Source organism: Onychostoma macrolepis, chromosome 24 (genome assembly GCF_012432095.1).
Source record: "Onychostoma macrolepis isolate SWU-2019 chromosome 24, ASM1243209v1, whole genome shotgun sequence".
In the NCBI taxonomy this organism is placed as follows: domain Eukaryota; kingdom Metazoa; phylum Chordata; class Actinopteri; order Cypriniformes; family Cyprinidae; genus Onychostoma; species Onychostoma macrolepis.
Window position 1 is genome coordinate 10,991,471 of NC_081178.1, and position 16,027 is coordinate 11,007,497.

The 16,027-nt window shown below is 37.6% G+C and overlaps 1 long non-coding RNA gene across 4 annotated transcripts in view; it reads left to right on the forward strand.

Annotated features, from left to right (window-relative positions):
• LOC131533649 (uncharacterized) overlaps window positions 1-16,027 on the forward strand; it is a 68,707-nt gene that overhangs the window by 16,489 nt on the left and 36,191 nt on the right. For all 4 annotated transcript variants that reach the window (XR_009269183.1, XR_009269184.1, XR_009269181.1 and 1 more), the window contains exons 3-4: window positions 9,577-9,711; window positions 11,699-11,785. This is a non-coding gene — a long non-coding RNA (uncharacterized LOC131533649). The remainder of the gene's footprint in view (window positions 1-9,576; window positions 9,712-11,698; window positions 11,786-16,027) is intronic.

The window sequence follows — 16,027 nt, forward strand, 5'->3', positions numbered from 1 at the left end:
TTATTATGTAAATATAAATACTCACACATGCATGTATATATTTCAGAAAAATATGTCATGTTTATATATTAAATATATTTATTTATAATATAAATTATATGAATATAAATATAGGCATGCAAATATTTTCAAAATATATACTGTATGTGTCTGTATTTATATATACATAATAAATATACACAGAACACACACATATATTATGCAAACAAAACTTTTATTTTGGATGCGATTAATTGCAATTAATTGTTTAACAGCACTAATATATATACAGTGCCCTCCACTAATATTGGCACCCTTGATAAATATGAGCAAAGGCAGCTGTGAAAATAAATCTGCATTGTTTATCCTTGTAATCTTTCACTCAAAAAATTCACAAAATTCTAACCTATCATTGAAGTAAAACAACTGAAAGTGGGGAGAAAATCTCATGATGAAATAAATGTTTTTCTCCAATGAATGTTGGCCACAATTATTGGCACCCCTAGAAATTCTTATGAGTAAAATATCTCTGAAGTATATTCCCATTCTTATTTACATTTTTTAGCACACCAGGATGACTAGGAACATGAAATTGTCCAGCCATGACTTCTTGTTCCACAGGATTATAAATATGAGGAACACAAAGGCCAAATTCCCTTAATCATCCATCACAAGGAGTAAAACCAAAGAATATAGTTCTGATGTGCAGCAAAAGATAATTGAGCTTCACAAATTAGTGAAGTGGCTTTAAGAAAAGAGCTGTGAAAATTCCCATTTACACCATCAGGGCAATAATTAAGAATTTCCCATCAACATAAAATGTTACGAAACTGCCTGGAAGAGGACGTGTGTCTATATCGTCCTAATACATGGTGAGAAGGAGAGTTTGAGTGGCTAAAGACTCTCCAAGGACCACAGCTGGAGAATTTCATAAAATAGTTGAGTCTCGGGGTCAGAAAACCTTTAAAAAAAATGTCAAACAGCACCTACATCACCACATGTTGTTTGGGAGGGTTTCAAGAAAAATTCTCCTAGCTCATCCAAAAACAAACTCCAGCATATTCAGTTATCAGACACGACTGGAACTTCAAATGGGACTGGCTTCTATGGTCAGATGAAACAAAAAAATTAGCTTTTTAGCAGCAAACACTCAAGATGGGTTTGGTGAACACAGGGATAAAAAGTACCCCATGTGTACAATGAAATATACTGCTGTATTTTTGATGTTGTGGGCCTATATTTCTGCTAGAGGTCCTGGACATCTTGTTTAGACACATGACATCATGGATTCTATCAAATACCAACAGATAAAAAATCAAAAAGTGACTGACTCTGTTAGAAATCTTATAATGGGCCATGTTTGGATCTTCCAACCATACAATAATCCAAACACAAACCTCAAAAACAACACAAAAATGGGTCACTGAGCACAAAATGAATCTTTTACCATGGCTGTCCCTGTCTTCTGACCTGAACCCTGTAGAAAATGAGTGGGGTGAACTGAAGAGAAGAAGCACCAGCATGGAGCTGTGAATCTGAAGGATCTGGAGAGATTCTGTATGAAGAAAATGGTCTCTGATCTCTTGTCAGGTGTTCTCCAAACTCTTCAGGCATTATAGGAGAAAACTCAGAGCTGTTACCCTGGGAAAAGGATGTTGCAATAATTTGGTGCCAATAATTGTGGCCAACATGAACTAGAGAAAGCATTTATTTCACAATGAGATTTTCCCCCCACTTTCAGTTGTTTTATTTTAATGATAGGTTGGAATTTTGTGAATATTTTGAATGAAAGAAATATTTTGAATGAAAGAAAGAAAACTTGCAAAATAGCAGGGTGTTCAAATACTTATTTTCCTCACTGTATAATGACAATTAATAAAAGCAACAGACACACACACACACATATATATATATATATATATATATATATACAGTGAGGAAAATAAGTATTTGAACACCCTGCTATTTTGCAAGTTCTCCCACTTAGAAATCATGGAGGGGTCTGAAATTGTCATCGAGGTGCATGTCCACTGTGAGAGACATAATCTAAAAAAAAAATCCAGAAATCACAATGTATGATTTTTAACTATTTATTTGTATGATACAGCTGCAAATAAGTATTTGAACACCTGTCTATCAGCTAGAATTCTGACCCTCAAAGACCTGTTAGTCTGCCTTTAAAATGTCCACCTCCACTCCATTTATTATCCTAAATTAGATGCACCTGTTTGAGGTCGTTAGCTGCATAAAGACATCTGTCCACCCCATACAATCAGTAAGAATCCAACTACTAACATGGCCAAGACCAAAGAGCTGTCCAAAGACACTAGAGACAAAATTGTACACCTCCACAAGGCTGGAAAGGGCTACGGGAAATTGCCAAGCAGCTTGGTGAAAAAGGTCCACTGTTGGAGCAATCATTAGAAAATGGAAGAAGCTAAACATGACTGTCAATCTCCCTCGGACTGGGGCTCCATGCAAGATCTCACCTCATGGGGTCTCAATGATCCTAAGAAAGGTGAGAAATCAGCCCAGAACTACACGGGAGGAGCTGGTCAATGACCTGAAAAGAGCTGGGACCACCGCTTCCAAGGTTACTGTTGGTAATACACTAAGACGTCATGGTTTGAAATCATGCATGGCACGGAAGGTTCCCCTGCTTAAACCAGCACATGTCCAGGCCCGACTTAAGTTTGCCAATGACCATTTGGATGATCCAGAGGAGTCATGGGAGAAAGTCATGTGGTCAGATGAGACCAAAATAGAACTTTTGGTCATAATTCCACTAAACGTGTTTGGAGGAAGAAGAATGATGAGTACCATCCCAAGAACACCATCCCTACTGTGAAGCATGGGGTGGTAGCATCATGCTTTGGGGGTGTTTTTCTGCACATGGGACAGGGCGACTGCACTGTATTAAGGAGAGGATGACCGGGGCCATGTATTGCAAGATTTTGGGAACAACCTCCTTCCCTCAGTTAGAGCATTGAAGATGGGTCGAGGCTGGGTCTTCCAACATGACAATGACCAAGCACACAGCCAGGATAACCAAGGAGTGGCTCTGTAAGAAGCATATCAAGGTTCTGGCGTGGCCTAGCCAGTCTCCAGACCTAAACCCAATAGAGAATCTTTGAGGGAGCTCAAACTCCATGTTTCTCAGCGACAGGCCAGAAACCTGACTGATCTAGAGAAGATCTGTGTGGAGGAGGCCAAAATCCCTCCTGCAGTGTGTGCAAACCTGGTGAAAACTACAGGAAACGTTTGACCTCTGTAATTGCAAACAAAGGCTACTGTACCAAATATTAACATTGATTTTCTCAGGTGTTCAAATACTTATTTGCAGCTGTATCATACAAATAAATAGTTAAAAATCATACATTGTGATTTCTGGATTTTTTTTTTAGATTATGTCTCTCACAGTGGACATGCACCCACGATGACAATTTCAGACCCTCCATGATTTCTAAGTGGGAGAACTTGCAAAATAGCAGGGTGTTCAAATACTTATTTTCCTCACTGTATATGTGTATGTATATATATATATAATGTAAAATTATAGTAAAATAATAACGATTATTATTATTATTTGTTGATTTTGCAATAATGTAAAATTTTTATTAAAGAACACAAGCAAATGTTGCATAATATTATCTCTTTTTTTGTTCTTGTTCATTTTCCTTGAGAAGCAGAAGTATCATTGCTTTTTGAAAGAGTAAAATTTCACTTTTCAGAGAGCATGCTTTGGGGGGCGGATACAATTTTTTCTTCTTCTATTGACTTTTTCCAGGTTCTCGTCTTCTCCGCTTATTAGGGAAGCAAACAAATCAATATACTACACTGTGGCTGGAGTGCAGACATGAGAGCTCCGGCCCACTGTCACTAACAATCCAGCCAATCATCTGCCTCGCTCTTCAGCCCTCCTGTTCACCCATATTTGCATTCCACAAAGCAAGTTCCACTACAGTTGTTTTCTGCTGATCACTGACCTCAACTAGTCTTAAAAGATTTTTTTTTTTTTTTGTGACCATTTTGAAAGTGTGGGAAATAAACCATTTGGAAACTCCTATTCATTCTTCGCTCCAGAAAAAATATAATTATATAATAATAATAATAATAATAATAATAAAAATGTAACATTTTTATATTATTTTTTTTTTCCAGGTGACAATCAAAAGCAGTTTTCAATGAATATTAAATGAAAAATACAGATTTTTTTTTCCTTTGGCCAGAGACACATTTGTAATGGATTTCTTGCAAATGTTGTTCATGTTTTGATCCTGAGCAACAGATCCTATGGCTGTAAAGTGCTATCACTCTTAGGGAGTGGAACAACCCCTCCTCACGCTGCCCTCCTCCTTCAAAACCCCCCGTCAGACCTCCCCAGCTGGAGGGTTTTGACATCTGCTTGTTTGGGATACGAGAGAGCAGCTGTCAGCAGCAGGGATGCCTCTTTCAGCGTCAGTTGGCGGGATGGCTGGGTGCCAGCTTGTGCCATCTGTGCGTCTGACATTTCCTTCTAATTAACAGAAGGGTTAATTGTTCTGGCAGGCTCAAATGCAGTGTCTAACATTACCCAGGGGAGATGTGTACAAGTGACAGAGTGGGAAGGTGCCGGGGAAAAGCTTGGTTAACGCCGCCCGCTACTACCGTCACACCCCGGTTAACAGTTGCCGATTGGTTACCCGAGCCAGGCGCAGGCAATTGGGCCAAGGTGTTTTTTCCATCCTGTTTCTGATGAATTATGCCATGCCTCTGTAATGATGTAGAAAGAATTGAGTTTAGAGAGGCAAAGACCACTGCCTAGGGGCAATTGGGAGGGAACAATTTGCATGTTATTACTGCATATTCATAACTAATTGTGTTAGGCTTTGCTAATAGAGCAGAATGACGGATTGAAAAATTGAGAAGCTGTTTTTACAGCCAACAAAACACACCGCCATTTCTCTCGCTAGTCTACAACACCAGGCGCTGAATGATCATTAAGAATCTGAGCTGCTAAATATAGCAGGTTGTTTCATTTGTCAGCCTGACATGATGTAATCTGTTTAGTTCTCTAATTTTATCTTAGTGCGTGGAAGCCATTTTTTTTACGCCACTTACCATGGCACGTTATAACGCATTAATGTTTGGAAATTGTGTTTCAACATGAAACTACGGCATATTAAACATTAACACATAAGTGCTGAACGTTAATTGCAACACGGTTGTTCGGTATCTCCAACGATTCTTGCAGATGAAAAACAAAATTGTTACAAATACCTGAATAATAACACGTCTGGAAGTCAGAATACCGCTAGGTGATCTCAGAATAGCATCGTAGTCTTTTGTTCGTCTAGGGCAATTTTGCGCATTCTGTTTGGCATATGTTTTTGATGCGATAAGTGTGAGCATATGCATGTCATGATGAATGATTAATCGCATATCATTTTGGCATCAGAGGTGGCATGAACACTGATGTACTGACACGTTAAGGGGCTGCGTTCACCGGGCGCGAACGCACATGTACGCTAGCATGCACAGGCGCCCCTGCGCACACACGCGGCTGTGGTGAAGGGCTAAATGGATGCCCTCTGGGTTTCGGAGTCTGAGAGTGGCAATTTGCACGCCTCCCTTGGCCCCTGTGCATTGACTGGCTGTCAGGGGTGTGCGCGGAGAGGAATCTGGGCCCCAAAGAAAAGAGATGGGAGCCTTTTACCCAGCATGGGAGAGCCTGGAACAATCCGCCAGTGGAACAGGCTGCTTTTTGAAAATGTCTCAGAGAGGAAATGGGACTCAAATTGACTGCAGTTAGTTACCTTTCAAAAACCTCTCATCTATTCACAGCGCTTTCATTTTCATCTCGCACTTCACAAGTTTTTCCATGAATGTCAGATGACTGATATTTGGCAACCGCCACTGGATAAAATGCTCAAATGTGTGATGTAATTGCGAGTAATTGAAACAAATCAGGCCTGAACTGTAAATTGGCTAAAAATGGGACGTTCTCACCATAAGTCCATTGTGAATCACTTTGTAGTTGTTATACAGTTGACATCAAATTTAAAATGTGTCTGTTTTGCATTTTTAAGAAGCAGTGTAGTCTTATGATTTACTCAACCCTCATGCTCCTCCAGACCTGTATGGCATCTCCTGTGAAACACAAAACAAGATATTTTGAAGAATGTTTTGTCCATATAATAAATATCATTCATTTTGCTTGTATGGGCAAAAAAGATTGTTATTTAAAGATTTTTTTTTTTTTTTTTTTCTCTAAAATACCAACTTTTTTGTTCCCACTGAAGATAGAAAATCATTCTGTTTTGGAACATCATGACTGAGTTTCACTTTTGGGGTTACAGTAATTATTTCTATTTACTATTTTGGGGTGTATATATCCATGTCCTCCCTATCTATACTTTGACACAAATTAAGATATTTTGAAGAATGTTTAATTTTTTGTGTCCATACACTTTAAAAAAGTCAGTAAAAGTAGTGGACAATGTGTTGTGTTAATATGAAGGAATTTCCCAAATTGATTTTTCACCATGTTTTGAATTGTGCATTGCATTGTATTGTGTTAAAGGCTTAAAGGAAATACCTTGATAATGTCCTGGCAAAAAGTTACCAGTACCTTTTCTGTTTTTCTACAGAGTTTTTACAATGATGATGAATGCTACTGAATTTTATTGTATGGACAAAAGAAGACATTTTTTGAAATATCTCTTTGTGTGTATGTTTGTGTGTTTCCACAAAAGAAAGTAAGCCAATCAGTTTTAGAGCAACATAAAGAGAGAATTTTCCCTTTGGGGTGAACTATACTAAGAGTATATCAATGTCCTTCATGTCTATAGTTTTTAAAAACACAAAATAAGAGATTTTGATGAATGTGTAAACTGGTTTTCTTGTTACACTTTAAGAAATGTCAGTAAAAATAGGGCACAGTGTTTTCCATATTGATTTTTTACAGGTGTTTTACTTTATTTATGCACTGCATTGTGTTAAAGGGTTAAAAGAAATGTCCGTAAACTTACCAAATAATGTCCTGGCAGAAAATGACCAGTACCTTTTAGGATTTTTTTCTTACAGTATAAAGAATGTCATTGACCTTGAAAAGAGACATTTTTCAAAATATCTCCTTTTGTGAAAAAAGGGGTTAAATTCCTTTAAGCATATATCTATGTCCTCTCTGTTGATACTTTACTTCATTAACTGCACTTCGAGACCTGCACTAGTTTCCACTAATGTTTTGTGATTTCTTACTGTTTTTCCCCCTAAATCTTTCCATGATGTAGAGCATGTCTCACATTCCCCCCTCTGTTTTGCACCTGATTCCGCCGTCATTCCGCACATCAGTTTATCTCCTTATGCTTTTGATGACACGGGACAACGTTCAGGGGAAAAGAAGCTTGTGTGAGCCTCTGTGTTAGTTTTCTATAAAGCTGCCATTTACATATCCAAATATAAGCACGGGGCGCATGAGTTTTTGCAGTGAAAACATTAAGAAGCAATATTTATAGGATGTGGCTGGGATATCAGTCGAGAGGTGGTTGATAGCATGGCGCTTGACAGCTGTCGCTAGCAGCTTCGCAGAGCTCATCAGGAAACCGGCACTGCCTGCCCGCTCTGTCAGACAAGTTTAGAGTGTCGTGCTGAGCTGGAGAGGTTCAGGGAGCCGAGCTCAGTGTGAAGGAAGTGCACCGACTCTCCAACCCACCATCTCATGCTCTGTCACATCAAGAGCCCTCTCTGCTGCCTGGCCCCTCTGGATCGCCTGTCCAAAATCTGCCAAAACTCAGCCTCTGCTTCTACTTTCCTCATCGCTGTTGATGAGTGTCACAGCGGTCAGGGCCTAACTGCTTCCTGTTGAGCTCTGCATGTATTTGTGCAAGTGGATGCAACTCCACAACCTGATTTATTGTTTTTGATAGCATTTTGGACAGAGGCTTCAGCATAGCTCCTTTCAGTTAATTCACTAATTTTTCAGATCTATCAACCGTGTTTAAATTCTCACTGCGGCCACCAATAGCACCGTTTATGCACTTAAAAAAATTATAACATGAGCTAATTTCGTTCAAGTCAGAAATAGTATTTGACATCTCTGGGTCAATCTAAATCCATTAATTTATAAAAAAGAAAATTATTTTTATGGGTTGAATCAGGTAGAAATAGCTCTTTAATGGAACCACTTTGTACAATTCAGTTCAAAATTGAACATTAGTTAATACATTAGCAATCATATGTTTAACTCATTTATTAATCTTAATTTTAACAGGTACTATACATTTTTAATAATTTAAGTTGTGCAAATTAATATTAATATATTTTCAACAAACATGATTTAACAATAGTATACAGTATTTACAAATTAACAGAAAAATTAATGTTGAAAAATATTTGTATTTATTGTTATTTTATAATATTTTATGGTACACAATGCCTTAACTCATATTAAACAGAACTTTATTGTAAAGTGTTTTTAATTTAATGTACATAATTTGGCACTAAAATAATTAGGAAAATCAGGAAATGATGCAGAACAGTCCAAAAAACAAACAACACACACACAGACACACACACATGTTTTTTATGATTAATGATAATCTGGTATAGATATATGCCTGCTTTATGATGCTTTTTTATATCATTTGATGAATCTCTGATGCCATGTTTGCTAGAAGTATTGTTTTATGTGGAAATAATTAGCAAATAGCGAGTAGTTCTTGAGGAATAAGGCACAAAGTATAACAATCCTAATTTGCATAGAAAGGAGGCATTTTCGTGCTTAAAACAATGATTTAATTGAAATATGCTAGGAGCATATATCAGTGCAGATGGAACCTGGTCAAGCCAGATTGCAGGTGGTTAGTGAATAAGATGCAGGATTCACTAAACAGCTGTCCCACATAAGTTGCCTCATTGTGTACTAAAAATAATGACTATAGAGACACAAGTCATACATGTTGTTTTCGTGGGGCATTTGTGCTCTGTGTGCGGTTCAACCTCAATTCCGCTGCACTCCAGGTGTGTGGTTGAACGCCCGCCCCCTGGTGAGTGACAGTGTGACAATAATGATGCAGGAAGGAGGGGAGTGAGACACACGGGCCACACAGAATTAACAGCATAAAGAATGCCCTACTCACTACATAGTAATTATGGAGCTCACCAGGGGGTTCTGAGGAGAAAAGAGAGAGAAAGAAAGGGGAAAAAACTATACAAACTATACAATGCAGATTGGGAGATTCATTAAGACTTTCTCATTAGAGCCCCATTACCTTTGAAACTCTAACAAAGCCACAGAGGTGCCATTAGGAGCAGAATAGTGTCTGGAACAATTTTAGTCAGCTTTTCACAAGAACAACTAATGGCTCCTTATAAATGTCTCACGCAAATTGCGGGCATCTTTTGAAAGCTTGCATGTTGTTTTTACAGCTCGAATGCTCTGCTGCTAAGTATATTTTAAGTATAGTTGCTAATTTTAGTCATTTTGAGAGGAAACATGTGAATGTTAGATGTATATTTGTACTGCATGTGTTTTCATAATCGAAATCTATGGTTGAAATATGTTTGTTGAAAGGCTTCAAGTTGCACTTAATATTCTCTGTGGCCTCTCGTTCACAGTCCAAAGCCAGAGGACCTATGAAGGCTCAGGTGGAAGATCTGAGGAAACAGCTCAAGGCCAAGAGCAGGATTATTCAAAGTCTGAAAGAGGAAATTAAGACTCCTTTGTTCCAGAGTGCACAAAAGAAGAATGAGGTACGGAGACGACAAAATCCCTTTTCCCCCGTCCTCTTTGATTGAATAGAAACAACTTTTAAATGCCGTTGAATTTTAACAATATTGCGTGCTGATTGCACTCTAAGCCTTACATGTGTTGTGTATTAGGCGGCGCTTTCGTTCTGCGACAAGAGGCAAATATTGTGAACCCTGAAGGCTAGAAATGGCATCTCGACTGAGACTTGCTTTTGCTGCCTCCTACCCCTCCATATGAGGTGTCACCAAATTAAAACCACTGCTGTTTTATTGTCTGTGGGTTATGTCTTTACAAATTGATGGTTGCGGTAAGCCTACATATAAACAGTGTTTTTATCGTCACATATGGCACAGCCTCCAATATCAAGCATGTGCACTTGAAAATATACCTTATACTTTCTTACATGAAAAATTTGACTGATTAAAATGGTATTTTTGCAAAGGTTTCGAATGATGACCAGTTTGAATTTCTCCCACAAACTCCTAAATATAAAATAAAAAACTATTTTTAAAGATGGAAATTGTTAGTTACGTGTTTGTATCACAGTATCACAAATGAACAAAAGTGATTTTAAGTAATTTTGCATCATTGGATGTTGCTATTTTTGTTTAGTTATGTGAAAAAAACTATTTAAAATATTTTTGAAAACATTAATTGAATGCAAATATTATATGACTTTATATATAATATACTATACAATGCAATAAATATTTGTAAATTTAAATAAAATAAAACTAGTATATATATATATATATATATATATTTATTTATTTATTTATTGATAAAACAACTTAAATTCTGAATTGTTTGTATGTATGTATAAAATATACACATACATACATACAAACAATTCAGAATTTAAGTTGTTTTATCAATATTAATGTATTATATATATATATATATATATATATATATATATATATATATATATATTAAAACAACTTAAATTCACACACACACACACACACACACAAACACACACGCATAATGTCAGTCCTCTGTCGTGTCTGTCATGTGTTCCCGCCGCTTGTTTCCATATTTGGTCATGTTCCTGTCCTTGTTTAGTGTGATTATTAGTTAAGTCTTGTCCATCCGTGTTTCGTCTAATTATCAGTAATTGTCATGTGTATTTAGTTCCTGCCAGTTTAGTTAGTTTTCGTCTAGTCTACTCGTTATTCCTCGGTGTTCCTGTCTGTCTCAACCTTGCCTTGTCTTGCCCTGTCCTGATGTCCTCATTAAAGACTGTTATTTTGAAGTTTATCCTCGTCTGCGTGTTCCTCGTTCCTCCCTGCTGTGTGCACCATGACACATATGTTTTACATTTTCATTAGATATTCAATGAATATTGCAATTATTACATATAGTAAAATCTTTAATGACATTATTCTCCTGCAAGTGACATCACTCCCTCTGAAAACTAGTCCAACATGATATTTATTCACACATGTTCTAATTTGTTACACTATTTATTGAACTTGAAATTATTACTGTTTATTGAAATTAAGTTATAATATTTTCTTCTATTATTTTGATCTTTATTTTTATGATCTTTTTGTACATATATTCCAAGCTTTGGCAATATTGAATTATTTACAGTCATGCAGATAAAGCAATTTTGAATTTGATATTTAGATTCTGGAAATGCAGAATATGGTGCAGATTATCAGTAGAGATGCCACCATCACTAAGCTGGGTACTAAACATGAGGATGCTGCAGGCAGGCAGGATGACGCGAGGGTTAATTTGTGTTCCTCCCAGAGGAACACGGCTGCTTAAACTCTGTCTGCCTTCTTACTTTCCTTCTCTCCATCATTATAAGTCTACTCCAATCCAGCAGAAGAGTCTGTTTGCTCACACAAGGTCCTTTGTAATCAAGCAAATGGCAGAATCTGAGCTCACCCTATTCTGAGCATGAACATGCACTGACTCATGTCTGCTGATCTGAATATTTCTTTTTGATGTAACGTGTGTGTGTGTGTGACTTGACAGGTGGTGCAAGTAAGAAAGAAGAGAAAGTCAAGCATTTGACCACTGCAAGAGGGTCTGCAAGAAAAGGCACATGCACTTTGGTAAAAGGTGAGTGTGTAAAAGCAAATACAGCCATCATCCTTATAACCTTTAGCTGTATTGCACAGAGTGACATTAATTTGCTGCACATCCAAAAAAAATGAGGTTTTTAATGAGAATCTCACAGCAGGGTCACTGATTGGCTATGATCATAAGAAGTGAATAGAGCTTCTTATAATGCACTCAATTTTTATGCCCAGTACTTAAAAAAATCCCTTTTTCCAGACACAGAAGCAGAAATTGAAATGGTGTTATACTCAATAAACCAGTATGATGAGAAGTGAATTAGCCTATCAGGACAATGATATTGTCAGTTCGGCAAGTGAAGGTGTTGTAAGTACTGTAGCTTTTACAGATGAATCTCAGTGCGGCTCAGCAGTTGTCTGCTAAGCAAGAAGAAAAGGTTTTATGATACAGCCGTCACCTGCAGGGATATATCAACTGGATATTAAGGAGCCTTTTTTCCCTTTAATTCAATTTCAGCACAGCACCTCTGACATATAATCTTTAATTGAGGATGGATTTATCACTGTTTCTCCAAAAGCACACAGATAAACATTCTGATATGGGCTCTGGACAGTAATGAGGGCATCAGGAATGGGCGTGGAGGGAATTATGGTTATGCAACTTCCTGTGACCTCATCAGTCAGGACGCATCTTTGAGTAACATGACGTAGATGATGTGCTTTGAACAAACAGATCTAAATGAGTCTCACGTCTTTCTCTCGGTGTGATTTTGACTCGAGCAGCTTGGGGTAATGATTTTTATGTGGTTTTAGGAAAATGATTCACAGAGCTGTTGTGTTAGATAATATTTTCCAAAAGTGTTATGAGACACGATGAAGCCAAAATGCAGAATGTCTCACCTTTTTATTTTCCCCCTCATGCCTGTTTGCTCATGTAGCAAATAAGCATTAGAGGAAAGTGTAACAACATGTTCTATCTATTTGTGTTATTTTATTTTAAATTTAATTAAATTAAATTAAATTATTTTTTTTTAATTTAATTTAATTTTAGTTAATTTAATTTTTTTGTTTAATTTAATTTATTTATTTTTTTTAGTCTTAGCTCACTTGGTGGCCAAATTTGTAAATAATTATTTTAAAGTTTTCTATAAGCATGAACATTTGACAGATTCAAATCAGAACAACAGAGAGTTACTCACATACAGACAGAATTGTTGAATGTTTGAATCATTTTATTCCTACATAGTGCAGTTATTTGGTCGCTATACTGCAAATGATTTGTCCAACAGAATATTTGATTCGCAGCATGGCTGGCCTTTGATAGGAGACAGGGTTGTGTCTCTTAGCTTAGGGAGTGCTGATGGAGCCAAGCAAATTTGTTTCAGCCGTTAATACCAATCAGGTCAACACTTTGAATGGATGAGTTTTATTCCCTGAGTGTCCTTGAATGGCAGTAAAACTTTAAAAATGCATTAAAAACAAATTTGTGCGGCACGGGGTTCAAACCAATTGCATGGCTCACTCTGCTACGGTCCCTGGTGGTGCATCTGCCAGAATTTCCACTTGAAGCATTTTTCGCTTTTTTGCAAAGGTGATTTTATTTGTTTCTCCTGTTTGTTTGTTTATTTATTTACTTACAGGGTTAATTTTCTTTTTGGAGATACTCTATATAGCGAACAATAAAAGAATAAGCCTTTTTCTGTATCCAGAACTGAGCTCACATCTGATTACGCATTCATATTGCTGCCGAAGCGTGCAGATTACTCACAGAAGTATTGATTTTCAAGCGGTAGCAGTACTATCTGTCTGCATATTAATATGAAAGTCTTGTCTTTCTCCCCATGTTTAATTTCTTTATATCTTCATAATTGATTAATGTTCTTTTGTGAGGAAGGAATGAATAATTTATAAGCCCAATAGCCTCCGGCTAATGAGAAAATGCTTAATTTCACTGAATGTGTCTGTGTTTTAAGAGCCCCACTGCTGTTGATACTTCAGACGAACACTCTAGTAACCTTCTGGAATAAGAAGCGAGCTGGCATGAGCTGGCAACGGGATAATTATGTCTAACTGGCATAATGGTAATGAAAGATTGAAGAGATCTTGTTGAGAGAAAGCACCTGATTGTTAGCATCTGTTTTACAGATTCGATGAATGCATTTTTAATTGTCTGTACTCCCCGACAGCCTGGCTGGCGGGCTCCCATTGAAAACGTGCCAGCTACAAAATGAAGCAAATTGAATGAACAGCACTTATCGTTAACAAGGAGCGTAATTAAATATGCAGATAGGTGCAATAATATCATTAACCTCGTGGACTAGGGCCGCACGTTCTTATTCTCCTCGATTCCGCACGTGCTGATCAAAGGGGCTACGAGTGCTCGCTGGAAATGTGCCAACAAGATGTTTCGCGTTTGTCGCCGCATTAACGTCTGCATGTTAATGAACTCGGGATTTCGCTAATGACTGTATTATGTGCTAAGCCTTATACCCGCACTTCACCGCTGCGAATTATCAAAGCAAAAGTGCGGCGTCAAATCCCAGATACATATTTTCCTGTCCAAGTGTCAAGCTGTCAGAACAAATATTTATCTGCACGTGTGCGTTCCTGCATCTGTTTGCCTGGCACTGATGCTGAAGTGGAGAGGTGCCGCCTCTGCTAATTACCTCATAATGTGGCATATTGTGATAAGCTACCAGGCGTCGGAGGTGTTTACCCACCAAATCTTGACACCGTGCCAACTGGTGCTGACTGGCATCGCCACGTTCCCCTCCTCCACCTGTGCTGCGTATGGGGACACAGATGCCCTCTTAAGAGGCGGAGAAAAACCTCACTTGTGTTTGCTAAGGGCTCTAATGTGCACGGCAGGGAGAGCTAATTGTATTTGCATCTAAATGGGAGTTGTAATTCTCATCAAGCGCAGATGGAGGCCAAAGCGCCGTGTGTCTTTATAAGGGCAAGATTCTGTGACAAAGCCCCCTCTGCTTCCAGATTACAGTGGCACCATGACCATATTTATTCTATTAACTAGCAGCCGGCTTAGATTTCTATTTTTGCTCTTTCAAGCAAACTAGCACAGCTTTTCGCGCTTGTCGCAGCTTTAAGCGGCATGTCTCCGGCTTTTCATTTTTAGTACACATTTAGACATGGACGTTTGCTCTTTTTGTGTTTTTCTTGCAGCCATTACTGTTTTGACAGCATCCTAGAACTGTTGAGTAAGGTGAATATGGTGAGGATGAACGGCCTGCGGTGCGTGGATGAGGTTATTTAATATGGCTGAAGTGGCCTGTGTTTATGTAAAGATTAAGGGTAAATGGCCTCTAATTGTGCGATTTATTTCCTTTAGTTTTGCCGAGTGATTGTTATTGCATCTGAGTATATGAAAGAGACAGTGTTCCCGGTGGTCAGAGAGCTCCACAGCAAAATGTGGTGACGTTTTTTGAAGCTAACCGCAGCTTTTGACATTTATTATGAATGTGGGATTGAGACAAGATGGCTTTGTTGCTTACAGAGGTGGAGAAAGCCCGTTCCGTGTTCGTATAAGATGGAGGCCGGCTTTCCGCTGTGGTCAACGCATCACGGTCCTCTATACATTCCTGGCATGATACATGAAATGTGGTGTGAGAACCACAGGAATCTACTTAAAGAGACAGTGGTACTGAGTGAAACCCAGACATAGATTTATGCTTAACAGGAACTCGTCGTGACTCGTGCCAAATGTTTAATTTGCTGTGACACAGAGTGCAGATGACAAAACACATGACATGTTTACTGCGTTTACAGCTTTGAGGTTTCCCAATTAAACACATTTGGAAATTGGTTTTGGTTTTACTTGTGCACACTGTATTTCACATTTTGTTGATTTTTGACATAGAAACCCAAGCAACTAAACACATTTTTATTTTATTTTATTTATTTATTTATTTTTATTTTTTCACTTCTATTAAATATTTTTTTTAGAGAAATATTCACTTTAACAATTTTCTTAATTTGTTAATTTGGTAACACTTTAGTATAGGGACCAGTTCTCACTAGTTGTTTATTAGCATGACTATTGATAACATTGGCTATTAATTAGTGCTTATAAAGCACATATTCTGCATGATCATATTCTACATCCCTAATCCTACCCAATACCTAAACTTAACAACTACTTTACTAAATATTAATAAGCAGAAAATTAGCAGTTTATTGAGGCAAAAGTCATAGTTAATGGGGAGAATAGCAAGAATTAGACCTTAAAATAAACTGTGACCATTAATTTAGATAACAAATAAGTTAAATA